Source organism: Leptonotus elevatus, chromosome 1 (genome assembly GCF_054856555.1).
Source record: "Leptonotus elevatus isolate MCC_2025b chromosome 1, RoL_Lele_1.0, whole genome shotgun sequence".
In the NCBI taxonomy this organism is placed as follows: Eukaryota; Metazoa; Chordata; class Actinopteri; order Syngnathiformes; family Syngnathidae; genus Leptonotus; species Leptonotus elevatus.
The window spans coordinates 4,867,393-4,879,800 of NC_141239.1; the positions used below are offsets into that span (position 1 = coordinate 4,867,393).

General features: G+C 35.6%; 1 protein-coding gene across 1 annotated transcript in view; it reads left to right on the top strand.

Annotated features, from left to right (window-relative positions):
- Positions 1–12,408, top strand: part of tnr (tenascin R (restrictin, janusin)) — a 216,626-nt gene that overhangs the window by 56,097 nt on the left and 148,121 nt on the right. The window lies entirely within an intron of this gene.

Consider the following 12,408-nt stretch of genomic DNA (forward strand, 5'->3'; position numbering starts at 1 on the left):
TCACTTTATTTCATAAAGTGGCAAATTTTATGACTTTTTTGACAAAATTTGTCACTTTATAAGGTCGCAAATTTGCGACTTTATAAACTTTTTTTCTCTGAATATTGCCCCCGCCCACTAAAAAAAATATATTTATACGTGGCCCTAATACGCCGACGTAGGTTTGGCATGCTGTATGATTATTATTATTATTTTTACTTTTTAGAAAGGAAGATAGTGACTTGAGTCACTTGACATGTGAAAGAGCCCCAAAAGTTGAAGTTGAAGCAACATGTTTTTAGAAAAAGACAAAAACAGTCCTTGTACACATAAGTCAACTTTGGAGTCAATCATCCTCATGTATCGGATTGTATTCATGTTTTGCTTCAGTGTTCTCATGCAGAGTGATGCAAACTATTTTTTTGAAATTCATCTTCCTCAGCTCTCCCTCTCTCTCTCTCTCACCACCACATTATTTATACCTTTTTCTTTTGACATATCCGAGAATTATGCTCCGTTTGAAGAAATCCCCGAAGGTACTAATTCATATTCGCCATATGATTGGGCCATCAATACTGAGGGTAAGTGAAGGTCGCTGCGACAGCTTTATGGTTTAGCGGCTTTTGCCTGCCTTAGTGTCACTGCTTCACAATGCACCGCAATGCTCTTTTTCATCAGCGTTGCTGATTTTCTTCCTCTGGGATCAACGAACACATCACGTGCTAGCAAATACAATCAAGTTGTAGTCAATACTTTCACAATAAACCTCAGCGAGAGTTTTTTATTTATTTATCATTCATCAGTGGAAAAAAAGAAACCAGTTGTAATATCTCTCTCTCTCTAAATATATATATATATATATATATATATATATATATATATATATATATATATATATATATATATTTATTTTTTTAATAGAATTATATTTGAAGAGCATCCAAGTCACAATATTGTTATTGTATTGGCACCTGCAGTGTAAATCCTGCCTTAAAAGTGTACCAATTCCAATTTAAGGACTATCAGGGTTTTCACTGTTCATTTCAAGTGACACAAATCAGGTATGGCTGTGTTTACTTGGGCGGTTGGTACCAAATGTTTCAATAATTAAATAAAAAACGATTTTGGTAGCTACCAAAAGACAGAGTTCTCCGGAAGTTTGTTCCTAGCCTTTTGTTGTTCTTTAGTAATTAGCAGTAGAAGACTAATTGCTTTCATCAAAAACAGTGGTTTCTAGTGCTGTCACTATGGAATATTTTTAGAATTGATTATTCTATCAATTATTCAATCGATTAATCGAATAATCTGATACATTTTTATTTTGCATTGAAGTGTATTACAAAGCATTTTTGTGCTGATTACAGTTTACTAAACAATGCTTGTTGTTCATTTGCTCCCAAAACATATAAATACGTTCAATTTTAAATATGACATGCTCCCAAAGACATATTTATATGTTTATTATGTGTTTTTTTTGTCGTCAATGCTAGAGCATACATAAGGCTTTAATGCAGCCTCTGAACTGAAGAGAATGGTTGAAGCAATGGTAGTTATTACAAAAACGGCCAGCAGGTGGCAGCAGAGTATAAGAGATCAACCAGGGCCATGTAGCAAAAAGCTCTTTCCCCACTGTTTTAAACAGGTTTGTGAATATTGATAAAACGTAGCTATATTCTAATGCAAATTGCTGCAAAACAGAAACAGATAGAAATATACTTTTTTCCTGATGAAAGAAGAGACTCTAATCTTTCTTTTGTTAGGTTCCATTTTTTTTTATAGCAATAGAGCAGCACAATATTCTGTGGGCCTTGCAAAATCAGTCCAAATCCAGTCAAACAGCCGGGAGCGAAGGGGGTTGCTTCAGTGAAAATGGCTGGGAGTAAATGAGTTAAAAAGGGAGATTGATGTTGTAACCACTAACCTTTTTAAAACTGATTCGGTTCAGTCATTGTTTTCCAAAGTAAAAACAGATGTGCATATATATTGCTGAGAGGCTGAAATCAAGGTTCCAAGCGATTACTCGATTATTAAAAATAGTTTTCGATTAATTTGATAACCGATTACTTATCGATTAGTCAATTAAATATGACCGCTCTTGTGGTTTCCGAGAAAGCGGAGAAAAACTTTTCTTTTTTTTTTGTTAAAAGAAACATCCATCCATCCATTTTCATAACCGTTTGTGCTCACAAGGGTCGTGGAGGGGGGTCGGTGGCGCTGGAGCCTTTCCCAGCTGGCTTCGGGCAGTAGGCGGGGTACGCCCTGAACTGGTTGCCAGCCAATCGCAGGTTAAAAGAAACATGAGAAGCAGAATCATAACTTTGGCACCAAGATATTTTTCTTTTGTGACATCTCAAACTTAAAAACTAAGAATGTGCTCACAGCATCACTCTAGTTTAGCAGTCAATGATTTATTTTTTTTTCATTCGCCATTCGGTTGAAAAACATACTTGCAGAATATATTTGTCGGTGGCGGTTACCGGTTGCATTCCAATAAAAACTAATTAATTTAATTTAATTTATTCCTTATACATGTACTTGGTGTGCTTCGAACTCCTCTATGGACTCCAGCAAATCAGTTTCTTTAACTGGTGACATATCAAGTTAGCTGTGTTCACGCTGACAATGGTGCAAAACGCCCGTATTGAATTGCGCCAAGCTTTGTGCATCTGTGAAAATACCAAAACACAGTCTAGCCTGCCCCTGCGCAGATATAGACCGTGACTCGTGCTAGACTTTCACAAAAATAGAGCGCCATGCATTTTTTTTGTTCGGTCCTAGAACATATATAATACATGGTAAAAATGTATTATCTATTTAATGAAAGCTGGTTTTATTTGCATAATATGCTCTATGTGACTAGCAATGTGTGTCCACCACTGCTCGTATTAGCACAGCTCAAGTCATGCCTGTAATGGCGTTGCTGATATGTTCCCTGAGATGATTTATGTTTTGTATCTTTTCCCGATGCGCCATGACCTTCAAATGCCCCCAGAGATAAACCCCAAGTGGGGTGAGATCTGCCCATGTGGGAGGCCAGCCACTCCACAGGATTACAACCACCAATCAAATCGTAGGGAAAGTATTGATGCAACATTAACGCACGTGACGACCATAATGAGATGGAGGGATGTGGAAAAATCTCCCCCTTGCCACATCTTAAAGGGATACTTGACTCATTGAGACATTTTCAGCAGTAAAGCTAATATTTTGTCCAGAATTCATTCATTTTTCTTGTACAATTAATACCTTTAAAAACACATTTCTCCACTTGCTATCGACTGACGATGAGGTAGCGACCAATCATGGCTCACCTGTTTTTTGGGTTGGGTCACCAAACTAAGCCATGATTGGTTGTTACCCGTTTCCTCAGCACAGGTGACGTCATCTTCAGTCGACAGCAAGTGGGAAAATGAGTCTAAAAAATATATATTGCGCAATATTTACCCAACAAACATGTATGTTTCACGATTTGTAAATATTAATGACAAATGGTCTTTTTGTAAAGTTTTACCGGAAAGTGTAACACATTAATTTTTTTACTGCTCCATTTCTGCTGGTTTTTGGAAGGATATTGAAAATTACTTTGTGTGAATCAAAACATAATCTTATATTGGATGGTAAAAACATTGTTACCCTTTTTGAATAATAAGAACAAACTATTTTCTACTTTGATTGATTTGTATGTTTTATTGGGAAATTTGTATATCCATAAATGTACATTTCTAAACTTTAAAACTTTTATTCCAATTATTTTTGATTGAAATTGACAATTTCTTAAGGTCTCTTAAATTTGTGGCGAACAAGAAGTTTAATTTGATAATTAATATCCATGCAGAATTTTATATATATATATATATATATATATATATATATATATATATATACTTCTTGGAGCTATGTGAATGTTTTTTTTTTTTTACTGTTTATAATTGTATTTTTATTTTATTTTAATATGTGATTTATGTAAATTGGATTGACTGGTATTTGTATAATTCTACTATGTTCAATACATGAAAAAAAAAATAGTTTTTAAAGTTATTAATTGTTCATGAAAAATAGTTAAAGTTAAGTTATCACATTTACCGGTACCATAGACAAAATATAAATTATTATTATTATTTTTTTAAGTCTCTTAAATTTGTAACAAACAAGAAATGTCAATTGATAATTAATATCCATGCAGAATTATTACCAAAAAAAAACTCTTGGCGCTACTTCAGTGTTTTTTCCCCCATGTTTATAATTTTATTTTTTTATGTGATTTATGTACATTGGATTGACTGGTACTTGTATTATTATTCTATGTTCAATAAATGTCAATATATATATATATATAAAATAGTTTTTAAAGGTATTAAATGTTCAGAAAAATAATGAAATTATCACATTAATTATAGACAAAATTTCTTCTTACTGGTGAAAATGGCTCAATGAGTCAAGTATCCCATTTAATATACTTTTTGGCATCAGGATTTTCATAGACAAAAAAAAAAGGTCGAATTATTTCACCCTCACATAAATTATTTTCGGTACTTTGCATCGTTGTACTCATCCAATGAGGCTTAACATTATTCCAACAATTTATGCAATTTGGCAATCAACCTCTTGATGAGTGAAGGACACACATTAAAATGTTTTCAAAAGATCTATTGCATTATATAAATGGTTTTCATAAGAAAAAAAAAAATTGTGTCAATAGGTTAACCATAATTTTTTTAACAATAATAATGGTATGCTAAGCTAACTTTGCATGTGTTGTGTTAGTATTCACAAAACAGTGTCCGCATTAACTTTTTGGAATTTGTATTGTGATCTCCAACAGTTGCAGTTGACGGCCCAATGGGCTATCTCTGCCACTTTTCCTCAAATGCAGCCACTGGCATCAAAATGCATCGTCTTCAGAGAAGAGTCGCATCTGCTGTCGAAAACGATTTGCAAGCTTTCCAACAGGTTCACTTTTACAAGACATTTTGGCAAAACATCCTCTCGCTGGTTCATGCCCTGCAAAACAAAACTGTAAATGTGTGCTGGTTGTGAGGTAATAGATGAATATTTCATAACATTTCTTACCTGGGTTTGATATTAATGAACTCTCTGCATAAGCCTACGCCGTCCGCTTGCTAAGCTGACATATCTGCCCACCCACTTGCTATGAATATTTATGAAACGTATGTGGTGGACCAAAGGCTAAAGAAGGCACATTTTAGTTTTTGGCTCGTAGTGGGCTAGCTTGGATTGATTTACATGTGCTCTTACTGTGGTGTGCTGCTGTCCGTGGTGCTGAACTAGGCACACACTCCAACTGGAAGGGATTCAGACAAGGATAGAGAAAAAGACATGGAATACGAGACATGATCATTTTTACTGTGAAAGCCAATTTCGCTGCTCAACTTCCAAAAAAGACTCCAAAATTCTACCTCTTTGTTTTATGCCGACAGTCATCCATTGTCAACTACATTTTGTCTTTATAAGTCTAACTTAAACCAAGTATAATTATAGCGAAAATGTCCTTAGTTAAATTTTTGGCCATTCATTTCATACATTAGCCTTTCAGGGTTCGTTTTAAATATTATTATTGCAGTATTGCTTTACGGGCAGACAGAAGAAGGAAGATCAAACAGTTTGAGAATTATAGTTCACTTTGATTTATTACTCAAAATTGAGTGACCTTCCCCCCCCCCCTTTTAATCTTGCACTAAAAAAAATCCATATATTAAAAAAATAAAAAAAATACTAAAATTAAAAAAATTTGAGAAAACCTAACGACAGAGAACTAACAATCCTGCTCTTAAAATTAAAACAAACTTAAATTTAACAACAAAATCAAAATGAAATAAATATAATTAAAAAATTTAAACTATTACAATTCTATTTTAGGCAAGAGGTGGGGTACCCCTTGTGTGGCCCCTTGATTAATAAAAAAAAAGATTTTTAAATTAGTTTTTCCGTTCTTTTGTGTGTTTTTTTTAGAAACTAAAAATGTACTTTAAAAAAATGTAGTTAAAGATTGAGTATATATTTTCCTCATACAACGGGGGCTAAATGGGATAAAAATCCTGTATAAACTGGGAAATAAACTCCAAAATGTAAAAAATATTGGGCGGAAAATGAGAAAAAAATATGTGAGAATATGCAAATCCGTGGGTGCCCACTTGTGGGTAAGCAGTGCTTGACTCTAGTTTGAAGTTGTACTATCACTTTTCACCATTTTTTTTTGGTGGATAAGGAATGATATTGAGGAACAATAATATTAAAATTTTGAGTGAGCTGATTGACGCACAAAATGAGTTCTTGCACTTCATGTTGGTTTTGCTGTTAAGCAGTTTTGTCCTTCGATGGTAATTTTTATGCGAGATCCCTTTGCATTAACAAAAAAAGAAAATCACAGTATGTGGTTGTTTTGTTGTTTCCTTCAAACTCGGGCTGGGCAATAAATCTAATTAATACGTTTAATCGTCATTTTGAAAACCGAATCGTTGAAAAATTGCTTTAAAAAAAAGTTTGCTGGGTTTATTCGATTAAAATCGTAATCGTCCTGAATGAAGAAAATCGAGATTTTGTTTTTTGGCCAACCTCTTGTTTTTGGGTTAGGATATTTGAGAAATGTATTATGAAAAATATAATATATTAAGAACACATATTTTGCATGTATTCTGTCCATACTTACTTTGTACTTTAGGTTAGGAACCCCAAATGTCCAAATTGTCAAGTACTCGTGTTAACCACTAGTGCACTGTGCTGCCCAAATTGCACTCCGTCAACCAGCAACGAAAGTCTTCCATGTGACAGACTTTTTTTTTTTTTTTTTTTACCTCAATGCAGCCCTGATAGTTTTACTGCAACATTAAAATGCTACTCATTTAGCTCAGTGGTTGTTTACCGGCATAAGTCACGTCTCTGTCGGTCACATTTCAAGGCTGTCCGACTTGATAACATAAACCCAATTAACAAAAAAATGTAAAATATGCAAAATATGCATACGTTTGAATTAAAAAATGATTGGCTGCTGAAATCGTGAAACACATTTTTCTTGTGCTCATTTGCTATTCTGTTTATTTCAATTTTCATTTTCTGCTGTTCATTTATTCCAGCCGTTCCTTCCTCATTTGCATCTCTCCAAATTGCTACTTGATATTGTTCCCTCATGTTTGTTTCTTTTGGACAGCCACGATAGGAATCTGCTGTATATTAGCATTTTTTTCTGTGAAATCTTCAGCTATTCACTGCAAAAAAATGGGGAAAAAAAGCCACTTTCTAGACTCTGTTCTTTTTCAGCAACACCCTAAGATAACACCAAAACTTGTCTCAATAGGAAAGTAGTACAAATTAAAGTATGTTGAAGGGATACACCTTAACTTTTGAATGTTGGGGAGGAGTTAAATGAAGACTGCATGGGTTCTTATCAGAGTTACTGTAGTTAAAGTGTGCCACATTTTCGAGATATTGATGGGGCGAAGCAATATTATAAAATCTGTTGACTTTCATCTCTGGTGTTCCCATTTTTGTGTCTAGTCTTGTATTTGGGCTATTTTGCTCCCAAAGACGTATTTATAAGTTTTTATGTTGTTCTTTTTTTTATGCTAGAGCATACAGAACTTTGGTTTGAACTGAAGAGAATGGTTGACACAATGGTAGTTACTACAAAAACGGTCAGCAGTTTGCTGAAGAGTATAAGAGATCAACCAGGGCCATGTAGCAAAAAACTATTTTCCCCACTGTTTTGAACAGATTTATGAATAATGATAAAACTTAGCTATATTCTAATGCTAATTGCTCCAAAACGGAAAGAGATAGAAATATACTTTTTTCTTGTCTTTTTTTCCCTCATATAAACAATTCTCAGAACTTCTTACTTCCAGGTTTAGTTGTCCTCACAAACAGCACACTTGATCAATTTTGATTTTCAAGGCCCCATGGAGGGAAATTGACCAGGGTGTTTCACTCTGAGACGATGACGCCAAAGATGTACAACTAATATGCTATTTGAATTTGGCTTTGTAAAGTGCACAAATTACTTGGAATTTCTCCAGCAAGAGTCTAGTAAAATTGAAAGTTAGTTGAGAGTTCATTTTTGTTAACGCTCTAAAGAATTTCAATTTATCTCCAGAGGTAACACTTTAATTTTGAGTGCTCTAATAAAAACTAAAACTAATAAAAAAACTAAACTAAAATGAAGCATTTTCGAAAGAAATAAACCGCAATAAAACTTGACAAACCTGCTGTAAACACATACAAAAAAACACTAAGTGAATTTTACCAACAAAATTCAACACAAACTAAAAACAAATGAAAAATTGTAACCCTTGTTGTTCGGTGTCTTCCCTGCATGTGACTGCACGTGTGCACTTCTGTTGCTATTTTTTTTAAATCAAATAATCTGTAAACCATTTTTTTAAAACATAATTTTGAATTTGCAATAATATTAAACTTGTTGGAGAAAAAAAGTTTTGTGTTCAAAATCACAGTTTGAAGTATTAATCTAGGCAAATATGAGCATTTTTTGTGAGGCGTCAACTACTAGTGTTTTTTTGCTATTGGTTCTTGGTCCCTAACTAAATAGCCATTCATTGTTTTGTTCAACAAAACAAATGACACTTCACCTTTACCGCCTATAGAAAAAAGAAATAATATTGACTAAAGTGTAAAAAAAATAAAAATCTGCAATTACACCCACCATTTCCCTATTTTTGATTGACCATGTCCTCTCTTTCGTTTTCACTCTCTCAACGGAAAAAACTGCATGTCAACAATTTCAGCCATGACCGCCGTCTGATAGAAGAGTGTAAGTGTGAGCATGTCATGAAAGCAAGGGTCTGTTTGCCGGCTGGCTGTATATCCCCCTCCCCTTTAAACACGCCCAGGTGGGAGCCATAAAGGGTGTTTATGAGGCTGACAAGTTGACACTGCAGCCTTGTCATGCTCTGATAATAAGGCCGGGGCCGGCCGAAAGCCATGTTTCGCGAGACAGACAACCTCTCTTCTGGGTGCCGAAAGGAAAGGAAAGGAGAGGAAGAGACAGAGGACGTTCCATAAAGCCTTTTATGAGGCTGTGAATGCGATGCCTGAGATGGAAGGGGCCAGCAGGAGCTGAGCTTGATTTGCCGGCAGCACAACATGATTTTAAAACTTATGACGCTCAACCTGAAAATTCAAACGCTCTTAAAATGATATGATTTGGAAAGTTTTTAGGTAACAATGTTGCACAAAACCTCGATAAAAGCTGAAAGTGACTGAAGTGAGCAAGACAATTACACGTGGCAACTCTTTGCCTCTCAGCAAGTGATTGAGAATTGAACAACACACTTTAACAGAAAAACTGCAAAGCTGTGTTGGGTTTTGAGATTGCATGATTATTTTATTTTTTATTTTTTTGAAACACAAAAACATGGTGGTCGTCTCGCAACCCAGAGGTTGTGGGTTCAATCCCATGCCATTGTGACCAGAATGACGCAAGGTACTGAACTCCCAGTTGCTCCTGATGCTGCGTCATCACCAGGTGAGGTGAAGGCCTTCAAAAAGGTGGAGAAGCGCTATTACCCCCCCCCCCCCCCCCCCTTCTATTTTCATTGTTATTTACTGCCTCTGGGCTCCATCATGAAAAAACGATTCACAGCTAATTCATTTTATGTTAGCTTTTTAAAAAAAAATTATAATTTTTTTTAAGTGGTTTTTTTTGGAACAATAAGGGAATTTCCAAGTCACCACAAACTTTTGAATGGGAGTGTATGTTGAAGTCTTTTTTTTACACTTTTTATACCGTATTTTCATGACTAAAAGGCGCACTTAACAGTATTACATTTTCTCAAAAATCGATGGTGCGCACCGAGTTCCAAAACCTGTAAATGTTGTGGTGCGACTTCAAGAAGCGTTCAGCTTGACTGTCTGTGTGGAAGCATTTCTTTCTTTTTTTGGAGAAAAAAAAAAAGTAGGAGCGTTTCTCTCGACAGACAGCTGAGCAGTGCCGACAAATTGCCTATATACAGGAAATCCGGCCCTGGTTGAGGACTGGCAGGCATGAGAAACTGAAAGACTCAACTTAAAGATGATGAGTCTATTGAGTTCTCATGCTTGCCAGTCCTCAACCAGAGCCGGGTTTGCTGTTTTAATACAGTAGGACATCTTGGTGCTCCATTGCTTTTGTGAGTTACGCCACAATTTGTGAAGGGATTTTTTGCATGCATGCTTGCACAAAGCCGGCATGATTTCTGAGGAGACTCTGACAATACTACAATGACGAGAGGGAACCTGGCGTGTTTGATTTGTAGATGAGGATTGGTCAAAAGTAACGCGATAATACTTCAAGTACAACCAAACTCACTGTTTACATTGTTAAATACTTCAATGAAGTACAACCAAACTCAGTTTTGCGCCACTGCCTTTTTTAAAAACATACGCTAGCAAGTGAAAGCATGCTACCATATTTTTTGAGCTAGCGTAGTGCGGTGCGCCTTATGTGTGTGTGTTAAATACAGAAATAGCACCCGCAACTGAGACTGCGCCTTTTAATACGGTGCGCCTTATGGTCGTGAAAATACGGTAGGTTAAATATTCGAAATATTTAAACGTCAACATTGCCCGACAAAGCTTTTACTATGTCGATAGTTTGACTCCAAAATTGATTATTTCCATCCGTCGAACCATTTTTTTGTAGCTAGTTGGGGTCGCCAGTGAGCTGATCCCATCTGACTTAAGGTGAAGAGTCTGAGTGTTCTCCAGTCAAACGCAGGGCACGAAAAAAGCAACCATTCACACTTTCACACTCACATTCACATATATGGACAATTTAGTCTTCAGTGAAGGTTTTATGATTGTTTTGTGGAATGTGGGACGAAACTGGAGCACCCGTTGAAAACCCACGCAAACGCGGTGCGAACATTTAAACGCCACACTGGAAGCCAAGATTCGAACCATTCCTTTGGTGCTGGGGACTGTGCTGCCCGGATTATTTGCTTTTCCTTGTTGCCAGTATTTTCTTTGAATACATGTGAAGAAAGTAATCAACTGAGACTGAAGAAACAAATGGCTAAGTGTAACCTTTTTTTTTTTTTGGTATGATTTTTCTTGGTTCTTTTTGTTCTTTTCCTACAAAATTGCTTTGGAAGCACACATATTAGAAACTCATACCTCTTGCCACACTCTATTTTTCTTTCCGTCTCCATCGTTTTCTTCTCGTTTCTTCCCTTCATTGTCCTTTAACGAGCAGCTTGAGCTTCCCTGCGAGCCAGCGACAGATGCGAGCTATAAATCAGCTAATCAATGGCACCAAAGTCAAAGTCCCCGAACAGTATTGTAGGAAAACGGTGTGAATGAGCCTCATTGATCCATCTGCCCAAACTGTTAATTTCTCCAAGAGGCTTTGCGTGTGACAGGCAAGGGCATGGTTTGACACCGCCCGGCTTAATGTCTGTATTCCTATGCAAAAGTTCTTCAAGCAGGCAGAAAACAGAAGACAGCCTTCCTTTTTAAATGTTTTTTTTTTATGTTGTCCTTTTAGATCATTATTCTGCCGAGTGATTGCACTTGTATCTGTGACCTCCATAATTATCGTTTCACTCAGTACATCAAATATAAAAGGCAGACACGTCCACGTCAAAATTTAGCAGTAATACATTTAATAATAATGCATACATTTGTGGAGACTGGTGTCAAGTTGTGTTTTACAATTTAAAAAATGTGCAGAATTTCACAAGTTACTTAGTTAAAGATTAGATAACTCTTAATATGGATAGAAAAATGCCAATGTCTTACAAATGCAATTATGCCATCTAGTGGCAGAACAATTACCAACACAAATCAATATCACACAGTACAGTAAAACTTTTTAATTTTAACAAAATGTTATGAATTATTATGAATTTATTGTATCAATGATTAAAAGTTGCAACCATGTTTCTATTAGTTTAAAAAAAAATCAACTTCAACTGTTAACAAGAGTATGAAAACCTGGAACAAATATTTTATTGTACATTTTATTGTGCATTTAGAACAGATATAAAATGCGTGATTAATCGTGAGTTAACTATTGAAGTCATGCGATTAATTACGATAAAAAAATGTCATCGCTTCACACCCCTAATTTGAGTACTTGGTTAACAAGAATATGAAAACTTAGAAAAAAAAATTGTGATTATTCGTGACAATTAAAAATTTCAATCGCCTGACATCCCTAATACAAATATAAGATGACTTGTGGCTCATTTTTTGCCAAGTCATCATCAAGTATACCTCTATTTGCCCAAGGGTCAATCCTTTTGTGTCACAAGGTTTCCAGCGCCAGTATTTTGTCAGGGACAAGTGGACAGAAGGCACGGAAGCACTACAAAAGAAGCTGTTTTAATTAAATCTGGCAGATTTACTCGCCTGGCTGGCTTTAAAGCATAGATGGCTCAAGGCGACGGGGGCCAAAAGTGGCGGCTGTAAAAATGACTC